Genomic DNA, 19,829 nt, shown 5'->3' with positions numbered 1-19,829 from the left:
CATGGCTGGCGCATGAGAGCCGCCAACAATACTTCTGGTGATATGTATGCTGCTTGTCCGAGTATCAGAATTTCTATTGGTAATGTTGAAGAGGATTATCATTGCTTTGTTCAGGATTCATGCTCTTATCCGATTATTCTTGGACAGCCTTTCATTACAGAAGCAAGAATGGAAACAAAAGTGATGGATGACGGATCAGCTTATGCGTGGATACGCAGTAAAGATGGTATGCGAGCAGTTCAGTTTATGACTGTTGGGGTAAATCATCCGAGAAACAGGGACTCCTTGCGTGAGGCACCACTACCTGCGAAGGAGTTGGATTTTCATTAGGTACCGCTGTCTTGCGAGACGCCAGTGGTACGGCGCGGAGAAAAGAGGAGATCTCGCCTCCTGGCAGCCAGTCTTTCTCCAATAACTTTGTTGGGTTTACTTCAGATAGTTCAGTAAGTTATCAGAAAATTTCAGATTTGCCTAGAGCTGCCAGGCAGTACATTGGTCGTAAGGAGAAAGAGTTGAAGAATGCAGGTATTTTGCAAGCAGAAGAGCATGTGGATGGATTGTATGAAGGGATGTCTTATGCAGATACATTGTTTGAGATAAGAGCAATGCTGAAAACTGATGTATGCAAGGGTTCAAAGATTATACCTGTGCAAACCTTGGATATGTTTCAGGAAATTTCTGGTTTTATGCTGCAAACAGAGTTAGAGGCTGAGAAAACTCAGCAAACTGAATTTATGGCTGATCTTGATCAGCTAATAGAATTGCAGAGGGCTGAATCCATTCAGCCAACAGAGTTGAATGCAGAAAAATTTCTGCATACAGAGTTTCAGACTGCACCCATGCAGTCCATAGAGCTAAAGGCTGAAATTTTTCAGCCAACAGAGTTGAAAGATGCTGAAAATTTGCAGAAATTGCAGCAAAGGAAAGAGTGCCTGAATGATGCCAAGGTTGACACAAAATATAAAACAGTTGATAAGAAGGTTAAGCCGGTTGCAGGCCCGCTTCCTTCTGATAGTGATGAACAGATTGAAAAAGCTATGAAGCAGCCTATGTTAAGGGATCCTGCAAATATTGGACATAAGTTTACAGCTGAAACTCTTGCAGAATTGAAGATTGGAAATGATGATTTTTTGCTTCCAGTGGAAAAAGAATGTTTTAGAGAGATGCTTGGACGTCATGGTAAGGCATTTGCTTTCTTTCCACATGAAATTGGCTGCATTAGTCCCGAATTGGTTGCACCTATGGTCATCTTCACTGTTCCTCATGTACCATGGAATATACGTCCTATACCTGTGCCTAAAGCACACTTGCCAAAGCTAATAGAGTTGCTGAATGAAAAGATTAAAATGGGGATTTTGGAACCCTCTTCTGCACCTTATTCTAACAGGTGGTTTACTGTACCAAAGAAGAATGGTACTTTGAGATTTATTCAGGATATGCAGCCCGTGAACAAAGTGACAATCAGGAATGTGGGTACAGGTCCAGTTGTGGATGAATTTGCTGAGGCTTTTGCAGGACGAGCCATCTATTCTCTAGGAGACTTGTATTCAGGTTATGATCAGTTTCAGCTTGCCTTGGAAAGCAGGGATATTACTACTATGCGGACACCTATTGGTCTTGTGAGGATGTGTACCTTGCCTCAAGGTGCTACAAACTCAGTTGCTCATATGATGAATGCTATGCATAGAGTTCTTCGAGACTATATTCCGCAGTTTACCATGCCTTTTCTAGATGATGTGCCTATTAAGGGTTGTGCAGAAGAAGAAAAGAATGAAAGTCTTGATTTGCGTGGATGTAGACAGTTTGTGGCTGACCACTTGATTGCTTGTGAGTAAATATTGACACGATTAGAGGAGGTAAATTTGACACTTTCAGGGCTGAAATCTGTCTTTGCTGTTAATGAAGTCATCATAGTTGGGCATATGGTTGGATATTATGGCAGAAAGCCTTCTCCTGCAAAGGTGGATGCCATAAACAGGATTGCAGAGTATTGCTCGACTACTTCAGAGGTGCGGAGATTTGTGGGAGCTTGTGTATTTTACATGATTTGGATTCCTCATTTTGCTCATATTGCAGATGTTCTCTATCAGCTGCTTCGAAAGGGGCAGAAATTTCATTGGGATGAGAAGCATTCAAAAGCCATGCGTAAGCTCAAGAAGCTGTTGCAATCAGCTCCTACTTTACGCAAGGCGGATTATCAGTGTGGAGGGCCGATCATGTTGACAGTTGATACTAGCCCTATTGGCATAGGTTGGGCTGTGGGACAGGATGATGCTGATGGAAATAGGTATGCTATCCGCTTTGGAGCTAAAGTTCTTAATGAGCGACAAAGGAGATATCCGCAGATTAAAAGAGAGTTGTGGGGAGTAGTCACTGCACTGAAGTGTGATAAAGGGTATTTTATTGGAGCTTCAGTTATTGTGGAAACAGATTGTTTGCCTTTGCTTGGCATGATTACTAGTTGCTCGACTCCAGATATAGCGATGCTTCGATGGATTGCCTATATTAAATCATTGAATCCAGAATTTCGACACATAGCAGGGAAAGATAACCCAGTTGCTGACATGCTTTCTAGAGCGAGATATGAGGATGAGGAGTCAATGCTTGCAGAAGATGATGAGACAGAGTTTGCTGCTTCTGTCCTTATTCATGATTGTCATGTATCTACTGTTGAAGCCTTTACTGAAGAACTTTATGTTGATGAATGGCTGCAAATTGGACAATATCTAAGTTCATTGACTCGAAGAGCTGATTGGACAGATGATGAATTCAAGAAAATCAGAAGGAAAGCTTATGGGTATTTCTTGAAAGATGGTTTTCTTTGGAAGCATCCAAGAAAGAGAGGAGGCTTGCCCTTGAGAGTAGTTTGTGATGTAGTGATGCAAATACAGATTATGCGAGAGTTTCATGAGAGCTCATGGGCTGGACATAGAGGTGTGTGGGCTACCTATGAGAAAATCAAAGAAAGATACTGGTGGAAAGGGATGTATAAAGATGTTTCTCACTTTGTGGAGACTTGCAGGGACTGCCAGCTTTACTCTTTAGTGCGACATCGTGATGAGCTGCATCCGACTTATCCACTATGTATGCATTACAAGTGGGTGGTAGACTTGGTTACTTTGCCAGTGGGACTTTGGCAGATGAGATATCTTGTCTTGGCTAGGGAGGATCTTACAAACTATGTTGAAGGTAGACCGTTGCGGACGAAGACCACCACTACAGTATGTAAATTCTTGTTGGAAGAAATATTTTGCAGGTATGGATGTATAGGTAAGATTACAGCTGATCGTGGAGAGCTAGATGCTGATGAAAATAGAGAATTCTTCTCACGGCTTGGGATTAAATTGGCTCTTACTACTGCCTATAATCCAGAGGGAAATGGCAAAAGTGAAAGAGGACATCCGCCAATAGTTAAAGCATTGGCAAAAGCTTGTAGAGGTCGGATTGGAGATTGGCCGAGATTACTACCTTTTGCATTGTGGGCTGATCGCTCTACACATAGTGTGACTACTGGATACATGCCTGCGGAGTTGATGTATGGGCAAAAACCTGTCATGCCTACTGAAATTTGTGCTCTCACTTGGAGTGTTCTTCCGTGGCATGAGAATTTATCAAGGGAAGAGCTGTTAGCCCTTCGGATTCGTCAATTAGAGAGAAGGACAGAAGATGTGCAGCTAGCCATTGACCGTTTGAAGGCAGCCCGTCTCAGAAATAAGGACAGGTTTGATTTAAGGCATCGCTTGAGGCCTAGAGCCATAAAAGAAGGAGATTGGGTTCTAGTCTATGACAGTAGTCTAGAAAATCAGCATAGTAGCATGAGAAAAATGGTTCAAAGATGGTTTGGACCGTATGAAGTGAAAAAGGTTTTTGACAATGGTACTTATGAGCTGGCTGAATTAGATGGAACAACATTGAGGGTGCCTATTGCTGGGAACCGAGTCAAGATTTTCAAGAGAAGAGAAGATGAAGAATATGCACTTGAAGCATTGACAGAAGAAGAGCAGATAGGAGAAAGACAAGCAGATGAGACAGAAGACATAGATGATGAAGCTGATAGAGAAACAGGTTTACTAGAATCAGAAGATGGACTTGACCTGTTTGTGGAATTGAATGATCCTGGATAGTTGGCACATCCGGAGGATGCGCAGGTTTAGAGGGGGTGGATGTCGTGTTGCTGCGCATCCGAGTCGTATACACCTCCATTTCTTTTGTTGTGCATTTGTGTTAGCATTTTAATAATTCGCATCCAATGTATATATTCCCTTAATGCATTGCACACTGATCATGTTCTGGAGTTACTATCTGAAGTTGAGAAGACTGACCTCAAACCACTCCAACCATGTTTTGACAGTGCCATGAATATGTATTTGCAATTGAAGTGCTAAAAAGAAGTGGAGTCTTTGTTCGACAGGGCAAAGGCTGTGAATGTGCGGCCTGCACATGCTACTTTTAATATGCTTATAAAGGCTTACATAAACAGTGGACAGATGGAAAAGGCAGAACGTGTTTATCAAGAAATGAAGCAAACTGATGGTATTGGTGCAAATTCACTCACATATAATCTGATGTTAGAGGCCTATGGTGTGGCCTGTCTTAAAGATAAGGTACAAGAAGTTTTAAAGGAAAAGCTAGTCTATTCTGGGGAGATAGGGGGATATTTTTGAAAAGGCGAATATGGCGGGCTGCGCCTGGAATGGAAACGGGAGAGCTGTCGTGAAACTATGGAGGGGATGATCTAGATGGCTGCTGGGATTCTCAGGGACATGACGATTTTTCCTGGTCCTCGTTAGAGGGAGAGGGAGAGGGAGAGGGAGAGGGATGTTGATACAGCATCTGCCTCTTCTCGCCACCAAACGGATCGTGCTTGCATCCGCCTCCCCTCGCAGGTCCGAGCTGTTGCGTAGCCTTGGACTGAATGTAGAAGTGATCCCATCGACATTTGATGAAAACCTTGAAAAGTCCTCCTTTCCATCAGCAGAGGATTATGCTGCAGAAACTGCTTTGCATAAAGCGATTGAAGTCTCTCAGCAGATCCACAGGGATGATGCCAAAGTGGACATTGTCATAGGAGCTGATACCGTGGTTGAACTCGATGGAATTGTGTTAGAGAAGCCAAAAGATGAAGAGGATGCCTTTCAGATGCTTTCATCTTTAAATGGGAGGCAGCATACTGTTTTCACTGGTGTCTCCTTTGTTCTACCTTTAGTTTGTGATCCGTCCGTTGGTAAACCACCTCTTGTGTACACATTTTGGGAGCAGACAAAGGTTGAGTTTGCCCAACTTTGAGGAGGAGAAGAGGAGGAGTTAGCAGGCTGCCTACAGAACTTCATTATATTGCACTCAAAGAATTGAACACAGAGTCGCTGCTGCCCAGTACATAATTGAGCATGGAGCAGATGTAAATGCCAGTGATTATACTGGACAGACTGCTCTACATTGGACAGCTGTTCGCAATTCAATCCAAGTGGCAGAGCTGTTGCTGCAAAATGGAGCTCGACTGGAAGCTGCAGATTCCCATGGATATAGGGAAACTCTTGTTGCTGCACGAACGCTACCTTGGGCAAAGGCACATCTGAATTACACTGGCCAAGCATTAATCATCTGTGGAGCTACAATTGCTACATACTTCATTGTTTCTGATAGAACTATTTTGGAGTGTGCTCGGATGACTTCGTGTGAAAGGATCAAAGCTGAACGTGCTGCTACAGGAAACAGGGATGCTTAGATTTTCTGCTTTGTGTGATCCTTAACTCTTTGAATGCTGCATGACATTAAGAAAGGTCTTTCCTTGGAAAGTAAATCTGTAAGTGCAACCAACTTCCATGTTGCAAGTATCCCAAAGGCTCTGTTTAGGCTGAAATTTCAGTAACCCAGTTCCCATTCTCAGCAATCCTCTCGACAGAGTTTTCATCTTCAAGCATGGCATATTACAGCTGAACGACCACGTACAAGGCTTTACTTGGTGCTGTACTTGTTCGAACCAAAATTTTGAGCTGTGGCTATGATCTTGGCATCATTTCGCTCATGAGTTGATATCCTTTCAAGGAGCAGAAGCAACTTGCCAAAGTCCCTCTTCGTGTAGTCCTTCACAGAATCAGACTGACAGCTGGACAAAATATACAAGTGACACTGCCCTTTTTTTAGCCATGAATCCAATCAACAAAAGATGGAAGTTGTAAAGACTTGCTGATATCTTTTCAGCAAATAATGATGGACTTGACCTCATTATAGAGATGTTCTTTTGGAGTTTCTGAAATTCTCTGTTGAACTAGCAACTGCCAAGTTACGAAATGAACATGCTGATGTGAAGAGTGTTTCCCTTCCTACCGCAACTGTCATCATACACCTGAATGTAAACAGTTTATGAGATACTTTGGATTATCCTGAACATGAATTTCTTGTAACTCATTTGACAAGCAATATAGTGAACTTTGGCAAGGTCAAAAATTACAGTCAACTCAGTTGTTCTCTGGTGCTCTTATCCCCAAGTCCAAGATTTCATTGGTTTCCTGGACTGAAGAGAAATTCTGAATTTCTTCTTCAACACATAGCCGAAGGATTTAGACAAATACAATCAGGGAATTGCTGCTGCTTTTGGCCACTTATTGTTTTTGAAGAATCGATTGTGCTATGTTCTACTGAATCATGTGGAGTCTATGTCTAATTCTACGCAAATGCATTGCGGTTAAAGACAGCAGTTGTTGATGAAGATGAATCAGAGCTTGCAGAAGGAGAACCATTCTGTCCAGCTTGCTTACAGATCACCCTAAACTGTATTAAAACCTAAGGAAGAGTGGAAATTGAAATAAAATATAGGGATCTTTGGTTACCAAGGAGAGGATCACTTGTTGAAATACCAAAACTGTTCATGACAGCATATAAAGAACATGAGTTTGCTCCATTTCTTTGTTGTAACTCTACGATTATGACATGCAATATAGTGAACTTTGACATCAAAAATTTGAGTTCTTCTTGTTAGACTCTTCCATTGCTGTACCTTGAACCCCGTGTTCTGCAGCTCTTGCACAAACTCTCTGCAGCTCTTGCACAAACTCTTCGACATTTCTGGTGAACCCGACGTGAAAGTGCTGCGTCATCAGCAAGATGGGAGACTCGCACGAAGAGATGACAGATGATAATGTCATGAAGAACCTGTTTCAGACATTTACCATGTATATGCAGCAGCAAGCTCATGCAAAACGTGACAGTGATGCTATGGATGCTTTGAAAGCTGTCCAACAGGAGATGAAGCAGTTTAATGGCCAGCAAGTGTCAACTTACCTGCATTTGTATGAAGAAAAGATGAAGTTTTTTGGGGTTTCTCAAGATGTTTGGAATCGCTACTTCTTGCGGATCGTGGTGCGCGCTCTTGAAGGTCGAATTGCAGAAATTCAAGAGGCACATGCAGGTTGGGCTGAATTTAAAAAGGCATTAAAAGATGAATATTTCTTGGAGGATACAGGTCTTATGAATCGCAGGAATTTTTTAGCATGGGTTTCTATGCCTAATAAGGGACTTTCAGTTACCGCTCTTCTGCGAGAGTTTGAAAGCCGTTATGATCAGTTGGATGGGACTGAACAGCAAGCTTTGGAGATGCAGAAAGTGGAGTTATTTTTGCAAGCTGCAGATGCTGATTTACAGGAAAAGTTGGATGATCTTTTGGAAGATCAAGCTACTGATTCAGGTTTAAAGACTGAGTGGAGACATGTCATTGATGCTGTGAATGCTCTTGTCAAGAAGCAGCGCAGGAGAGTAAGATTGCATCGAAATACAGGATCAGTTCCTGAAAAATCCTTGGAGACTTCTTCTTCTACCCCTGCTGCTTCTTTGCCTAAGCCTACTCCTCCTGTTATAAATCCACCAGTTCCTGCTGCTCCAGTGCCCTTATCTGTAGATGATGTTATTAAAGGCTTGGCGGATTTGACAATTGAAGCAGTCAAAGCTGAAGTTGGTAAGTTAAAGGAGCAACTTATGTCAGTACCTGCTGTAGCACCTGCTCCAGTGACTGCTTTTCCAGCTGGTCAAAGAAAAGGGCGACGATGTATTTGGTGTGATAGTACAGAGCACCAACACTGCAGAGATTGTGATGCTTTTCAGGAAGCACGTAAGAAGAATGTAGTGTTCTGGGGACAAGATGGGAAGATATGGCTGACAGAGACTGGCGCTCCTCTTGACACGAACTTTGGTAAGGGAGGTATGAAGAAGCTTGTTGATGATATGGCTGCGCGATCAGCTTATGTGAGTGTTAGAGGAGATGCTTCAGCTTTTGGAGTCCAGCTTGAGCAGAAATCTGATGGAGACTCTGCTTTGTGGTCTTCTGCCTTGGAGATAGCGAGAAGAGGGAAAGTTCAAACTTCTACTATGACTTGTGTGGGCTCTAGCATCCGAGGAGAAACAGGATGGGATTCTCCTGTTGACAGGTATTCTATTTTTGCTTATATTGCTAAAACGCAGGGTTTAGATGCCATGGTTGAAGAAAAGAGAAGAAGAGATGAGGAGGGTCCTAGCTCCTCCAAAAAGACTAGAGGGGGTGACTTTGTTTCACCACCTGTTACAGCTCCACCTATGACAAATTCTCCAACTCAAACAGGTTCTGATCAACCAATGGGAGATAAGCAGAAAGAAAAGAGGCAACCAAGAAAAGAGCCAAGATTCAAGCTCTTGTCAGACCTTGATATGCAAACGGATATGAGTAAGATTTTTCATGAAAGAATTTTGAATAGTGAAGTCACTTTTATTGTTGGAGAGGCTCTTGGGATTTCTAGAAGAGAAATACAAGATCAGATGCAGGATCTTTTGCGAAGGAAACGACATGCGATGGAAGGACCTGCTTTACAGGGATTGTGGCATGGAGCTCTTGGAGAAGAGCATGATGATGTAGTGATGGTTGAGAATGCTTCTGTTAATTCGCAATTGGAGAAAATAGTGCAGCCTATGCAGTATGAAGATGATGAGACCCCTATTCTCATTCCTCGCAGCCATTTTTCACGAAGTCATTGGGCTAGAGCAACCACTGAGACAGTGGTAAGGATTGGAGAGAAACAAATTCCCTTGATCGCTTTAGTTGATCATGGTTCTGAGATTAATCTTATTGCGCGAGGTGTTTATGAGAGTGGCAAGTGGCCTATGGATGCAGAGCATGGCTGGCGCATGAGAGCCGCCAACAATACTTCTGGTGATATGTATGCTGCTTGTCCGAGTATCAGAATTTCTATTGGTAATGTTGAAGAGGATTATCATTGCTTTGTTCAGGATTCATGCTCTTATCCGATTATTCTTGGACAGCCTTTCATTACAGAAGCAAGAATGGAAACAAAAGTGATGGATGACGGATCAGCTTATGCGTGGATACGCAGTAAAGATGGTATGCGAGCAGTTCAGTTTATGACTGTTGGGGTAAATCATCCGAGAAACAGGGACTCCTTGCGTGAGGCACCACTACCTGCGAAGGAGTTGGATTTTCATTAGGTACCGCTGTCTTGCGAGACGCCAGTGGTACGGCGCGGAGAAAAGAGGAGATCTCGCCTCCTGGCAGCCAGTCTTTCTCCAATAACTTTGTTGGGTTTACTTCAGATAGTTCAGTAAGTTATCAGAAAATTTCAGATTTGCCTAGAGCTGCCAGGCAGTACATTGGTCGTAAGGAGAAAGAGTTGAAGAATGCAGGTATTTTGCAAGCAGAAGAGCATGTGGATGGATTGTATGAAGGGATGTCTTATGCAGATACATTGTTTGAGATAAGAGCAATGCTGAAAACTGATGTATGCAAGGGTTCAAAGATTATACCTGTGCAAACCTTGGATATGTTTCAGGAAATTTCTGGTTTTATGCTGCAAACAGAGTTAGAGGCTGAGAAAACTCAGCAAACTGAATTTATGGCTGATCTTGATCAGCTAATAGAATTGCAGAGGGCTGAATCCATTCAGCCAACAGAGTTGAATGCAGAAAAATTTCTGCATACAGAGTTTCAGACTGCACCCATGCAGTCCATAGAGCTAAAGGCTGAAATTTTTCAGCCAACAGAGTTGAAAGATGCTGAAAATTTGCAGAAATTGCAACAAAGGAAAGAGTGCCTGAATGATGCCAAGGTTGACACAAAATATAAAACAGTTGATAAGAAGGTTAAGCCGGTTGCAGGCCCGCTTCCTTCTGATAGTGATGAACAGATTGAAAAAGCTATGAAGCAGCCTATGTTGAGGGATCCTGCAAATATTGGACATAAGTTTACAGCTGAAACTCTTGCAGAATTGAAGATTGGAAATGATGATTTTTTGCTTCCAGTGGAAAAAGAATGTTTTAGAGAGATGCTTGGACGTCATGGTAAGGCATTTGCTTTCTTTCCACATGAAATTGGCTGCATTAGTCCCGAATTGGTTGCACCTATGGTCATCTTCACTGTTCCTCATGTACCATGGAATATACGTCCTATACCTGTGCCTAAAGCACACTTGCCAAAGCTGATAGAGTTGCTGAATGAAAAGATTAAAATGGGGATTTTGGAACCCTCTTCTGCACCTTATTCTAACAGGTGGTTTACTGTACCAAAGAAGAATGGTACTTTGAGATTTATTCAGGATATGCAGCCCGTGAACAAAGTGACAATCAGGAATGTGGGTACAGGTCCAGTTGTGGATGAATTTGCTGAGGCTTTTGCAGGACGAGCCATCTATTCTCTAGGAGACTTGTATTCAGGTTATGATCAGTTTCAGCTTGCCTTGGAAAGCAGGGATATTACTACTATGCGGACACCTATTGGTCTTGTGAGGATGTGTACCTTGCCTCAAGGTGCTACAAACTCAGTTGCTCATATGATGAATGCTATGCATAGAGTTCTTCGAGACTATATTCCGCAGTTTACCATGCCTTTTCTAGATGATGTGCCTATTAAGGGTTGTGCAGAAGAAGAAAAGAATGAAAGTCTTGATTTGCGTGGATGTAGACAGTTTGTGGCTGACCACTTGATTGCTTGTGAGCAAATATTGACACGATTAGAGGAGGTAAATTTGACACTTTCAGGGCTGAAATCTGTCTTTGCTGTTAATGAAGTCATCATAGTTGGGCATATGGTTGGATATTATGGCAGAAAGCCTTCTCCTGCAAAGGTGGATGCCATAAACAGGATTGCAGAGTATTGCTCGACTACTTCAGAGGTGCGGAGATTTGTGGGAGCTTGTGTATTTTACATGATTTGGATTCCTCATTTTGCTCATATTGCAGATGTTCTCTATCAGCTGCTTCGAAAGGGGCAGAAATTTCATTGGGATGAGAAGCATTCAAAAGCCATGCGTAAGCTCAAGAAGCTGTTGCAATCAGCTCCTACTTTACGCAAGGCGGATTATCAGTGTGGAGGGCCGATCATGTTGACAGTTGATACTAGCCCTATTGGCATAGGTTGGGCTGTGGGACAGGATGATGCTGATGGAAATAGGTATGCTATCCGCTTTGGAGCTAAAGTTCTTAATGAGCGACAAAGGAGATATCCGCAGATTAAAAGAGAGTTGTGGGGAGTAGTCACTGCACTGAAGTGTGATAAAGGGTATTTTATTGGAGCTTCAGTTATTGTGGAAACAGATTGTTTGCCTTTGCTTGGCATGATTACTAGTTGCTCGACTCCAGATATAGAGATGCTTCGATGGATTGCCTATATTAAATCATTGAATCCAGAATTTCGACACATAGCAGGGAAAGATAACCCAGTTGCTGACATGCTTTCTAGAGCGAGATATGAGGATGAGGAGTCAATGCTTGCAGAAGATGATGAGACAGAGTTTGCTGCTTCTGTCCTTATTCATGATTGTCATGTATCTACTGTTGAAGCCTTTACTGAAGAACTTTATGTTGATGAATGGCTGCAAATTGGACAATATCTAAGTTCATTGACTCGAAGAGCTGATTGGACAGATGATGAATTCAAGAAAATCAGAAGGAAAGCTTATGGGTATTTCTTGAAAGATGGTTTTCTTTGGAAGCATCCAAGAAAGAGAGGAGGCTTGCCCTTGAGAGTAGTTTGTGATGTAGTGATGCAAATACAGATTATGCGAGAGTTTCATGAGAGCTCATGGGCTGGACATAGAGGTGTGTGGGCTACCTATGAGAAAATCAAAGAAAGATACTGGTGGAAAGGGATGTATAAAGATGTTTCTCACTTTGTGGAGACTTGCAGGGACTGCCAGCTTTACTCTTTAGTGCGACATCGTGATGAGCTGCATCCGACTTATCCACTATGTATGCATTACAAGTGGGTGGTAGACTTGGTTACTTTGCCAGTGGGACTTTGGCAGATGAGATATCTTGTCTTGGCTAGGGAGGATCTTACAAACTATGTTGAAGGTAGACCGTTGCGGACGAAGACCACCACTACAGTATGTAAATTCTTGTTGGAAGAAATATTTTGCAGGTATGGATGTATAGGTAAGATTACAGCTGATCGTGGAGAGCTAGATGCTGATGAAAATAGAGAATTCTTCTCACGGCTTGGGATTAAATTGGCTCTTACTACTGCCTATAATCCAGAGGGAAATGGCAAAAGTGAAAGAGGACATCCGCCAATAGTTAAAGCATTGGCAAAAGCTTGTAGAGGTCGGATTGGAGATTGGCCGAGATTACTACCTTTTGCATTGTGGGCTGATCGCTCTACACATAGTGTGACTACTGGATACATGCCTGCGGAGTTGATGTATGGGCAAAAACCTGTCATGCCTACTGAAATTTGTGCTCTCACTTGGAGTGTTCTTCCGTGGCATGAGAATTTATCAAGGGAAGAGCTGTTAGCCCTTCGGATTCGTCAATTAGAGAGAAGGACAGAAGATGTGCAGCTAGCCATTGACCGTTTGAAGGCAGCCCGTCTCAGAAATAAGGACAGGTTTGATTTAAGGCATCGCTTGAGGCCTAGAGCCATAAAAGAAGGAGATTGGGTTCTAGTCTATGACAGTAGTCTAGAAAATCAGCATAGTAGCATGAGAAAAATGGTTCAAAGATGGTTTGGACCGTATGAAGTGAAAAAGGTTTTTGACAATGGTACTTATGAGCTGGCTGAATTAGATGGAACAACATTGAGGGTGCCTATTGCTGGAAAACGAGTCAAGATTTTCAAGAGAAGAGAAGATGAAGAATATGCACTTGAAGCATTGACAGAAGAAGAGCAGATAGGAGAAAGACAAGCAGATGAGACAGAAGACATAGATGATGAAGCTGATAGAGAAACAGGTTTACTAGAATCAGAAGATGGACTTGACCTGTTTGTGGAATTGAATGATCCTGGATAGTTGGCACATCCGGAGGATGCGCAGGTTTAGAGGGGGTGGATGTCGTGTTGCTGCGCATCCGAGTCGTATACACCTCCATTTCTTTTGTTGTGCATTTGTGTTAGCATTTTAATAATTCGCATCCAATGTATATATTCCCTTAATGCATTGCACACTGATCATGTTCTGGAGTTACTATCTGAAGTTGAGAAGACTGACCTCAAACCACTCCAACCATGTTTTGACAGTGCCATGAATATGTATTTGCAATTGAAGTGCTAAAAAGAAGTGGATTCTTTGTTCGACAGGGCAAAGGCTGTGAATGTGCGGCCTGCACATGCTACTTTTAATATGCTTATAAAGGCTTACATAAACAGTGGACAGATGGAAAAGGCAGAACGTGTTTATCAAGAAATGAAGCAAACTGATGGTATTGGTGCAAATTCACTCACATATAATCTGATGTTAGAGGCCTATGGTGTGGCCTGTCTTAAAGATAAGGTACAAGAAGTTTTAAAGGAAAAGCTAGTCTATTCTGGGGAGATAGGGGGATATTTTTGAAAAGGCGAATATGGCGGGCTGCGCCTGGAATGGAAACGGGAGAGCTGTCGTGAAACTATGGAGGGGATGATCTAGATGGCTGCTGGGATTCTCAGGGACATGACGATTTTTCCTGGTCCTCGTTAGAGGGAGAGGGAGAGGGAGAGGGAGAGGGATGTTGATACAGCATCTGCCTCTTCTCGCCACCAAACGGATCGTGCTTGCATCCGCCTCCCCTCGCAGGTCCGAGCTGTTGCGTAGCCTTGGACTGAATGTAGAAGTGATCCCATCGACATTTGATGAAAACCTTGAAAAGTCCTCCTTTCCATCAGCAGAGGATTATGCTGCAGAAACTGCTTTGCATAAAGCGATTGAAGTCTCTCAGCAGATCCACAGGGATGATGCCAAAGTGGACATTGTCATAGGAGCTGATACCGTGGTTGAACTCGATGGAATTGTGTTAGAGAAGCCAAAAGATGAAGAGGATGCCTTTCAGATGCTTTCATCTTTAAATGGGAGGCAGCATACTGTTTTCACTGGTGTCTCCTTTGTTCTACCTTTAGTTTGTGATCCGTCCGTTGGTAAACCACCTCTTGTGTACACATTTTGGGAGCAGACAAAGGTTGAGTTTTCCCAACTTTGAGGAGGAGAAGAGGAGGAGTTAGCAGGCTGCCTACAGAACTTCATTATATTGCACTCAAAGAATTGAACACAGAGTCGCTGCTGCCCAGTACATAATTGAGCATGGAGCAGATGTAAATGCCAGTGATTATACTGGACAAACTGCTCTACATTGGACAGCTGTTCGCAATTCAATCCAAGTGGCAGAGCTGTTGCTGCAAAATGGAGCTCGACTGGAAGCTGCAGATTCCCATGGATATAGGGAAACTCTTGTTGCTGCACGAACGCTACCTTGGGCAAAGGCACATCTGAATTACACTGGCCAAGCATTAATCATCTGTGGAGCTACAATTGCTACATACTTCATTGTTTCTGATAGAACTATTTTGGAGTGTGCTCGGATGACTTCGTGTGAAAGGATCAAAGCTGAACGTGCTGCTACAGGAAACAGGGATGCTTAGATTTTCTGCTTTGTGTGATCCTTAACTCTTTGAATGCTGCATGACATTAAGAAAGGTCTTTCCTTGGAAAGTAAATCTGTAAGTGCAACCAACTTCCATGTTGCAAGTATCCCAAAGGCTCTGTTTAGGCTGAAATTTCAGTAACCCAGTTCCCATTCTCAGCAATCCTCTCGACAGAGTTTTCATCTTCAAGCATGGCATATTACAGCTGAACGACCACGTACAAGGCTTTACTTGGTGTTGTACTTGTTCGAACCAAAATTTTGAGCTGTGGCTATGATCTTGGCATCATTTCGCTCATGAGTTGATATCCTTTCAAGGAGCAGAAGCAACTTGCCAAAGTCCCTCTTCGTGTAGTCCTTCACAGAATCAGACTGACAGCTGGACAAAATATACAAGTGACACTGCCCTTTTTTTAGCCATGAATCCAATCAACAAAAGATGGAAGTTGTAAAGACTTGCTGATATCTTTTCAGCAAATAATGATGGACTTGACCTCATTATAGAGATGTTCTTTTGGAGTTTCTGAAATTCTCTGTTGAACTAGCAACTGCCAAGTTACGAAATGAACATGCTGATGTGAAGAGTGTTTCCCTTCCTACCGCAACTGTCATCATACACCTGAATGTAAACAGTTTATGAGATACTTTGGATTATCCTGAACATGAATTTCTTGTAACTCATTTGACAAGCAATATAGTGAAATTTGGCAAGGTCAAAAATTACAGTCAACTCAGTTGTTCTCTGGTGCTCTTATCCCCAAGTCCAAGATTTCATTGGTTTCCTGGACTGAAGAGAAATTCTGAATTTCTTCTTCAACACATAGCCGAAGGATTTAGACAAATACAATCAGGGAATTGCTGCTGCTTTTGGCCACTTATTGTTTTTGAAGAATCGATTGTGCTATGTTCTACTGAATCATGTGGAGTCTATGTCTAATTCTACGCAAATTCATTGCGGTTAAAGACAGCAGTTGTTGATGAAGATGAATCAGAGCTTGCAGAAGGAGAACCATTCTGTCCAGCTTGCTTACAGATCACCCTAAACTGTATTAAAACCTAAGGAAGAGTGGAAATTGAAATAAAATATAGGGATCTTTGGTTACCAAGGAGAGGATCACTTGTTGAAATACCAAAACTGTTCATGACAGCATATAAAGAACATGAGTTTGCTCCATTTCTTTGTTGTAACTCTACGATTATGACATGCAATATAGTGAACTTTGACATCAAAAATTTGAGTTCTTCTTGTTAGACTCTTCCATTGCTGTACCTTGAACCCCGTGTTCTGCAGCTCTTGCACAAACTCTCTGCAGCTCTTGCACAAACTCTTCGACATTTCTGGTGAACCCGACGTGAAAGTGCTGCGTCATCAGCAAGATGGGAGACTCGCACGAAGAGATGACAGATGATAATGTCATGAAGAACCTGTTTCAGACATTTACCATGTATATGCAGCAGCAAGCTCATGCAAAACGTGACAGTGATGCTATGGATGCTTTGAAAGCTGTCCAACAGGAGATGAAGCAGTTTAATGGCCAGCAAGTGTCAACTTACCTGCATTTGTATGAAGAAAAGATGAAGTTTTTTGGGGTTTCTCAAGATGTTTGGAGTCGCTACTTCTTGCGGATCGTGGTGCGCGCTCTTGAAGGTCGAATTGCAGAAATTCAAGAGGCACATGCAGGTTGGGCTGAATTTAAAAAGGCATTAAAAGATGAATATTTCTTGGAGGATACAGGTCTTATGAATCGCAGGAATTTTTTAGCATGGGTTTCTATGCCTAATAAGGGACTTTCAGTTACCGCTCTTCTGCGAGAGTTTGAAAGCCGTTATGATCAGTTGGATGGGACTGAACAGCAAGCTTTGGAGATGCAGAAAGTGGAGTTATTTTTGCAAGCTGCAGATGCTGATTTACAGAAAAAGTTGGATGATCTTTTGGAAGATCAAGCTACTGATTCAGGTTTAAAGACTGAGTGGAGACATGTCATTGATGCTGTGAATGCTCTTGTCAAGAAGCAGCGCAGGAGAGTAAGATTGCATCGAAATACAGGATCAGTTCCTGAAAAATCCTTGGAGACTTCTTCTTCTACCCCTGCTGCTTCTTTGCCTAAGCCTACTCCTCCTGTTATAAATCCACCAGTTCCTGCTGCTCCAGTGCCCTTATCTGTAGATGATGTTATTAAAGGCTTGGCGGATTTGACAATTGAAGCAGTCAAAGCTGAAGTTGGTAAGTTAAAGGAGCAACTTATGTCAGTACCTGCTGTAGCACCTGCTCCAGTGACTGCTTTTCCAGCTGGTCAAAGAAAAGGGCGACGATGTATTTGGTGTGATAGTACAGAGCACCAACACTGCAGAGATTGTGATGCTTTTCAGGAAGCACGTAAGAAGAATGTAGTGTTCTGGGGACAAGATGGGAAGATATGGCTGACAGAGACTGGCGCTCCTCTTGACACGAACTTTGGTAAGGGAGGTATGAAGAAGCTTGTTGATGATATGGCTGCGCGATCAGCTTATGTGAGTGTTAGAGGAGATGCTTCAGCTTTTGGAGTCCAGCTTGAGCAGAAATCTGATGGAGACTCTGCTTTGTGGTCTTCTGCCTTGGAGATAGCGAGAAGAGGGAAAGTTCAAACTTCTACTATGACTTGTGTGGGCTCTAGCATCCGAGGAGAAACAGGATGGGATTCTCCTGTTGACAGGTATTCTATTTTTGCTTATATTGCTAAAACGCAGGGTTTAGATGCCATGGTTGAAGAAAAGAGAAGAAGAGATGAGGAGGGTCCTAGCTCCTCCAAAAAGACTAGAGGGGGTGACTTTGTTTCACCACCTGTTACAGCTCCACCTATGACAAATTCTCCAACTCAAACAGGTTCTGATCAACCAATGGGAGATAAGCAGAAAGAAAAGAGGCAACCAAGAAAAGAGCCAGGATTCAAGCTCTTGTCAGACCTTGATATGCAAACGGATATGAGTAAGATTTTTCATGAAAGAATTTTGAATAGTGAAGTCACTTTTACTGTTGGAGAGGCTCTTGGGATTTCTAGAAGAGAAATACAAGATCAGATGCAGGATCTTTTGCGGAGGAAACGACATGCGATGGAAGGACCTGCTTTACAGGGATTGTGGCATGGAGCTCTTGGAGAAGAGCATGATGATGTAGTGATGGTTGAGAATGCTTCTGTTAATTCGCAATTGGAGAAAATAGTGCAGCCTATGCAGTATGAAGATGATGAGACCCCTATTCTCATTCCTCGCAGCCATTTTTCACGAAGTCATTGGGCTAGAGCAACCACTGAGACAGTGGTAAGGATTGGAGAGAAACAAATTCCCTTGATCGCTTTAGTTGATCATGGTTCTGAGATTAATCTTATTGCGCGAGGTGTTTATGAGAGTGGCAAGTGGCCTATGGATGCAGAGCATGGCTGGCGCATGAGAGCCGCCAACAATACTTCTGGTGATATGTATGCTGCTTGTCCGAGTATCAGAATTTCTATTGGTAATGTTGAAGAGGATTATCATTGCTTTGTTCAGGATTCATGCTCTTATCCGATTATTCTTGGACAGCCTTTCATTACAGAAGCAAGAATGGAAACAAAAGTGATGGATGACGGATCAGCTTATGCGTGGATACGCAGTAAAGATGGTATGCGAGCAGTTCAGTTTATGACTGTTGGGGTAAATCATCCGAGAAACAGGGACTCCTTGCGTGAGGCACCACTACCTGCGAAGGAGTTGGATTTTCATTAGGTACCGCTGTCTTGCGAGACGCCAGTGGTACGGCGCGGAGAAAAGAGGAGATCTCGCCTCCTGGCAGCCAGTCTTTCTCCAATAACTTTGTTGGGTTTACTTCAGATAGTTCAGTAAGTTATCAGAAAATTTCAGATTTGCCTAGAGCTGCCAGGTAGTACATTGGTCGTAAGGAGAAAGAGTTGAAGAATGCAGGTATTTTGCAAGCAGAAGAGCATGTGGATGGATTTTATGAAGGGATGTCTTATGCAGATACATTGTTTGAGATAAGAGCAATGCTGAAAACTGATGTATGCAAGGGTTCAAAGATTATACCTGTGCAAACCTTGGATATGTTTCAGGAAATTTCTGGTTTTATGCTACAAACAGAGTTAGAGGCTGAGAAAACTCAGCAAACTGAATTTATGGCTGATCTTGATCAGCTAATAGAATTGCAGAGGGCTGAATCCATTCAGCCAACAGAGTTGAATGCAGAAAAATTTCTGCATACAGAGTTTCAGACTGCACCCATGCAGTCCATAGAGCTAAAGGCTGAAATTTTTCAGCCAACAGAGTTGAAAGATGCTGAAAATTTGCAGAAGTTGCAGCAAAGGAAAGAGTGCCTGAATGATGCCAAGGTTGACACAAAATATAAAACAGTTGATAAGAAGGTTAAGCCGGTTGCAGGCCCGCTTCCTTCTGATAGTGATGAACAGATTGAAAAAGCTATGAAGCAGCCTATGTTGAGGGATCCTGCAAATATTGGACATAAGTTTACAGCTGAAACTCTTGCAGAATTGAAGATTGGAAATGATGATTTTTTGCTTCCAGTGGAAAAAGAATGTTTTAGAGAGATGCTTGGACGTCATGGTAAGGCATTTGCTTTCTTTCCACATGAAATTGGCTGCATTAGTCCCGAATTGGTTGCACCTATGGTCATCTTCACTGTTCCTCATGTACCATGGAATATACGTCCTATACCTGTGCCTAAAGCACACTTGCCAAAGCTGATAGAGTTGCTGAATGAAAAGATTAAAATGGGGATTTTGGAACCCTCTTCTGCACCTTATTCTAACAGGTGGTTTACTGTACCAAAGAAGAATGATACTTTGAGATTTATTCAGGATATGCAGCCCGTGAACAAAGTGACAATCAGGAATGTGGGTACAGGTCCAGTTGTGGATGAATTTGCTGAGGCTTTTGCAGGACGAGCCATCTATTCTCTAGGAGACTTGTATTCAGGT

At 42.6% G+C, this 19,829-nt stretch overlaps 2 pseudogenes; both read left to right on the top strand.

The window, feature by feature from the left end:
• Positions 1 to 4,812: 4,812 nt before the first annotated feature.
• Positions 4,813 to 5,286, top strand: LOC148019895 (uncharacterized; annotated as a pseudogene).
• An 8,664-nt stretch (positions 5,287 to 13,950) lies between these two features.
• On the top strand, positions 13,951 to 14,424 carry LOC148019894 (uncharacterized; annotated as a pseudogene).
• Positions 14,425 to 19,829: the final 5,405 nt, after the last annotated feature.

Source organism: Lygodium microphyllum, chromosome 19 (genome assembly GCF_053477565.2).
Source record: "Lygodium microphyllum isolate KBCC chromosome 19, Lygodium_microphyllum_v1.1.10, whole genome shotgun sequence".
NCBI lineage: Eukaryota > Viridiplantae > Streptophyta > Polypodiopsida > Schizaeales > Lygodiaceae > Lygodium > Lygodium microphyllum.
The sequence above is the reverse complement of the archived record's forward strand: the minus strand, read 5'-3'. Positions and strand labels throughout refer to the sequence as shown.